This window comes from Myotis davidii, unplaced genomic scaffold (genome assembly GCF_000327345.1).
Source record: "Myotis davidii unplaced genomic scaffold, ASM32734v1 scaffold749, whole genome shotgun sequence".
In the NCBI taxonomy this organism is placed as follows: Eukaryota; Metazoa; Chordata; class Mammalia; order Chiroptera; family Vespertilionidae; genus Myotis; species Myotis davidii.
In genome coordinates this window covers 334537-340231 of record NW_006300030.1, presented here as the reverse complement: position 1 = coordinate 340231, position 5695 = coordinate 334537, and the positions used below count along the sequence as shown (strand labels likewise).

Genomic DNA, 5695 nt, shown 5'->3' with positions numbered 1-5695 from the left:
ACCTGAGACAGTCCTCATTAGCCCTTCAGGGGACACGCTCTATCCAAAAAATGCAATTTCCAAAATCCCACCCTACTAGTCAATAAGGACACCAGAGTTTGTTATCTCTTTTCAATCAAGAGAAATTTTTGGCTTTTCTTCTCCAAAACAGTATAATACATCCTAGCAAAGAAAAGAGTGGCTAGAGTTCTCATACTTAATATATTTCACAGAATTTGGAAGATTCAAATTCACCAATCAAGTGAGAAGTTACAGGTTCTAGGCCTACCATCAAAGTGATCTAGATTGATCATTCCAAAGGCAAAATGCAGAATTTTCACAGAAAGTTAAGCAGTTCTTCCAGCTGCTAAAATGTCTAGCCTGTCCCAACTTTCTCCCTGTGACAGAAGAGGAGATACTTCAAAGCCCTTTCCAGACACAAGCTCTTGGAAGGAAGGAAATTTACCTTAAAATGCAACAGGCCCCCACAAAGAGAGCCCAGAAGTCCAAGGGGCAAGAGCTTACCCTCTACACCAGCGATCGCAACCGGTGGTCCGTGAGGTCTGAAAGGTTGGCGACTGCTGCTCGAAACTGTACTCAAGAGCTTCCCAAAGCACAGACAGATGCTCCGAAAATCCTTGGAAAAAATGACCCAAAACACCAACGGCACCATTCTTTCAACCAAAAATCCTTGGAGAATTTTATACCTCATATCCAATCCACCAACAATTCCTATTGGCTCTCCTTTCCAAATAGATCCTTAACCCAATCATTTCTCACCACCTCCATCGGGACTCCTAGTTCTAGCTCACTATCATCTCTCCCCTGCATCATTGCAATGGCCTCCCAACTAGTCTCCCCACTTCCGCCCTTAAGACCACCAGTCCCTCAGCACAGTGACCATAGCCATGATGGACACACCTAAGACATATCAAGTTACTCCTCTGCTCAGAACCCTCCAATGTTCCCCAAGTTTTTAGAGCAAATGCAATCTTTACTATGATCCATAAGGTTTACTGAGCTCCCCCATACTTCCCTTCTTCTTCCATGCCTGCCTCACCTCAGCTCCCACTCTCCTCCCCCTGATCACTCCAGGCTCCTTGAACACCAGGCCTCGAAAATACCAGGCCCTCAGCCTTTGCTGTTCCCTCCAACTGGCATATTCTACTTTCAGCTCTCCCAAGGCTCCATCAGATCTTTATTCAAATACCAGCTCCTCAGTGAGGCCATCCCTAGCTACCCTGCCTCAAGCTGCAATCCCTCCACTCCAAAAAACCCCTTTCCTTGATTTATTTCCCCCTAATGTGTGTACTATATAACACACTCTGCGTTTTACTTATTCATAGTTTTTAATTTTCTGACTCCCTCACCAATAAGCTCTAGGAGAGCAGGCATTTTTATCTGTTTATTCAGTGCAAATACCCCCACCCAGTGCCTAGAATATAGCAGGAGTTCAATAGATATTTCTAAATGTATGAGAGGCTGAATTGATATCATGCCTCAAAAGAAAGCGGGGGAGCTTCTAATAAATACTGCAGCTGGGATAGGATAACCTTGGGTAGAAATCTAGGGACTTCCCATCTTTATTTTCCTCTTGGTAATATGCTTTCAAATACTTCTCCCAGACTCTAAAATTCAGAGTAATCCCAGAATAAATACTATTTAAAAATCCAGGCAGTCAAATATATAAACCACCTCAAGTAGCTTTGCAGTTTCCCTCTCTCCCTACATAGACCCCAAGAAAGAACAGCTGAATCTCTTTTCCATCTGGGCCTTCAGATAAATAAATCATCTGTCCTCATCAGGTGTACTGAATGATCCATTTCAGAATAAAGAATATAAATATTATACTAGGGGGAAAAGACAGTGCTTCCCCACAGAAACTTCTATTCGTACCCTTCCTAGAGCAGCACCCAGCAGGCTCTCATTTAATGAAAAAGGGAACACACTATGCTGCTAACAGTAAGTTGGATAAGACTTCCTGTACTTAGCTATCTCACTTTGCTTTTGGCTTAGACATAAAACTGCCCCTCTAAAAAGGAATCGGCTGTATCTACTCATGCATGGAAACCTCCTGAAGAACAATAGCAAGTGCCTTCCTTGTACAGACGAGCCTTAAAGTCTCAGGGTCATCAGGACACTTGAAAACCATCTCACCTTCCCTGCCTCCCTGATTTTAGAGATGAGGAGGCTGGGTAAATGACCAATCAACCCACAGGCCACACACCCCATAGTGGCTGAGCCAGTCCAGGAACCCAGGCCCAGATCCTCCACGATGCCTGCTCCAGCCCTCCACAGACAGCAGTTATTTCCATGGAAAATGTTCAGTCTCTAAGAAAAGCATGTATTGATGCCCTGCAGAGATGAAGATTGCTTTCTGGGACATGCCAGTTCCTGCACTCCAGGGGAAATGAGGCCTATTGGGAGAATCCTTCTGTGTCCTGCCAAGTACTAAGGCCTTCTCTATTCAGATACTGTTCATGACGTGGAAATTACAGAAGGACTTCCATGAATCTAGGGTGTTTCCTGGACACCATGCCAAAGCTTTCTTCCCATCTGTATGCTTCCCCAAACATCACATTTTCATTTTCTTGTTTCAGAAGTTGTTAAAAGATACCCACAGCAGAGGTGGTCTGACAGCCGCAGCAAATACACCGACAGAAGCGTTCACCACTCCCAATTTGCTGTTCCATAGCATTTACCTGCTCTCGTAGTGTGCCAAGGATCTGAAAACATGTCACTGATTAATAACTAGTAATTAAGTCTTACCACCTTTTCAGGAGATAGGGTTAGGTTCCAGGATTCCCTCTCAAAGGAAGCCATACTGCAGCCCACAGGTAAGTAAGAGGTTTGTCCTGAGGCCTGACTCAGAGGTGTGTCTGCTAACCCAGGCCCAAACCACAAAGACGGTCCTTTCCCCTCTGTTGTCCTTTGCTTCCTCAGCATGGTTTCCCACACTCTTGGGCAAGCTTTCACTCCCATTTGGCCTCACCCTCCAGCAAGGGCCCTCTGACCACACAGTCTAAATAGCTAGACCCTTTAGCTTCAATGGTAAGTGTTCCGTTCTGCAAGGAAAGATACCTGGGTTAGGCAGCCAAATATCAAATGACAAAGTTTGGCAGAGTGCACGTCAGGCCTTTACAATGCTTTATTTGAAAAGCATTTTAACACTGCAAGCTGACAGTCTGGCTCCTGGCAGGGCTTCTCTGCCTTAGGATCTTAAAGGCATATGGTGAAGGTGTGACAAACAAAATGACTGAGCCTACAGAGTACCTTGGAAATGAATCCCAGACGTAACCGTTGATGCCTTTGATTTATGCTAGATTTCATTACTCAATATCCACACTGAGGGACTACAAATTACCTCTCTATTTAGATGCAGGACCTGAACCAGGGTGAAACAGGCATCCTGAACTTCAAACCACTTCTAGAAAGTCTGAGGAGACAATGTTGATAATCCCAAAGCTTTGAAATGTTACAGATTTAGATAGCAGGTTGCCCCACAATTATGTTTTCTTTACATTAAGATTAGCTTTCCAAATACTAGAATTAATTCACGTTGTTATTAAACATTTGCCATTACATAACCCACAAAGTGGCTCAACCCCGTATGGGTAATTATGAATGGTTCTGTAGATCAAGTATCAGCTACATCACTTAATATCTAGCTCATGTTTTGCAGGTCACTTACTCTCTCTTGCCTCAGTTTTCCTATCTGCCAATTGGGAATAATAGTAAATACCTACCTCATAAGGTAAGCACTTAGTATGATGCCTGCTACATAGATCTAATTTAATAAAGTCACATACAATTACTATTATCATTATGTCAATGAGTAAAAACGTTTTGATCATTTTATCGTTTGTTTCATCCTTCTAGAACTCCTGCCAGCACTACAGGACCTCAGTGGGAAGCTCCTTGTAAAGACTTTTTTTTTAAGCAGAAGGCAAAGCTTTGGGACCCCAAAGAGACCCAAACCCACTTCACAGGGAACGTGGCCAGAATCCAGGAGGTTGTTTGCAAGAGCTCTACAGTCTCTCCTGCACCAGAAGACAAATCCCGTTCTTCCCAGAGGTGGAAACACCGCAGTCATCCCCAAGCAGCTCCTGCAACTCAATGAAGCCACAGCTCAGTGAGCCTCGGAGGCAGCCCGCCACTGCAGAGGTGCTGCTGTGGGGCTCTCCTGGGGAGCAGGCGTCGCTTAGGGGACACTGCATCACGCAACCTGGAAGCTGCTGGCCCAGGGACCATGAGAGGGGCTCAAGTGGCGACACACCATACAAAGAGATGCATTTTCACATGAAGGTTCACATGAAGGGACTCCACTCTCTCCAGTCCCCTGGTCCACAGTCACATAACCCCTGTAGGGAGCACAGTCAGGGCTGCTTCTCGTCTCTTGGTAGCCTGAGCATCTCAGAGTCGCAACCCCTATAGGCCCAAATAAACCTCAATGGCAATTTTCAAAAATTCTCTCCAAAACTCACCCCTTAACTGGCCGTGCTGAGAGGCAGCCTCAATCCCCTCATTATGAACAGACTGCATCTGTTCTGTTTTCACTGCAACAAAGATGGAAAGTGTAAGACCCACAGGTGCCCTCCCTGCAGCAAAGCACAGAGCTAGGAGACCCTGTTCTCTGCCTCTGCAAGTGTGCTTTCCCAGGAATCAGCAGCATCTTGGGGAAGGCCGTCTTCAGAATGAAATCTAACTTCATTCTGGGGGACCCACTACAGACACTGGGGGGCAGAGGTCAGGAAAATGACCAAACAATAGCAAAGGACCCTGGGTGTGGAACAAAGACAATCTGGGTTTCAAAATATGATTCTGGGGCACCAAATAAAAACCAAGACAAAGAGGAAAAGAAAGGAAAGAAAGAGCACACTGTTTATCCTACAAAACACCTCCTTTTTCTCTTCCCAGCCCCCATGAATCCCTGCAAAATGCCCAGTACATGTGGCAGCTGTGTGTGAATATACACTGACAGATATTGATCAGCAACAGATATTGATCACATGAGGGGAGAAAATAACTTGAACTTCAGATTCATCCAGCAGTGCCTGATTCTCTTTCACAATCAGCCTCCCCACCCATTCTCTGGCGCTTAAAACAAAATAAACAAAAACCAACTCCTGGGCAGAAAGGGAACAGCAGCCCAACAGAGTGGCACATGCTTGCTGCATTCATGCCATCGACTTCTGATTATCTCTTTCTTGAGGCGCAGCCACCAGCATCGGACTAAATACCGCCCTGGAGAGCAGCCGCCTGCACAGCGACACTCACAGACCTTCGCTCGGAGACAAGCACTCCAGCGTGCGTGGCTGAGCCTCTGTGAAATGGACACGCGCTCCGTGAGGCGCGTGTGTCCACACATGACCGTGCACACTGCGAAATCCTTCCCTTCCACAATCGCGTGGCCACCCAACGTCTTGCCTGCACCTCGTAGGTGCAGGTGGTCATTCTATGATATGAGAACACACGATGGAAGGACAGAAATGGGAGCGACCGAAGCTCGATGTCCCCATGACCACGTCTCTCATTCACACGGTGCGCCCTACACACGGTGAATAAACGCGCACGGCCAGCAAACACAAGATCCACCATCTCAGCCCACAGTCACGCGTGAAGAGAAAGAAGCGGAGAGGGCGGCGTGGTCGAGGGAAGTGTAAAGCCGCCCGCCGGCGGGGCTACCCTCCCGAAGCCCAGAGCTCCCCGGCCCGCA

The 5695-nt window shown here is 46.5% G+C and overlaps 1 protein-coding gene across 1 annotated transcript in view; it reads right to left on the bottom strand.

Annotated features, from left to right (window-relative positions):
- Positions 1-5695, bottom strand: part of CAMK1D (calcium/calmodulin dependent protein kinase ID) — a 387416-nt gene that overhangs the window by 381507 nt on the left and 214 nt on the right. The window lies entirely within an intron of this gene.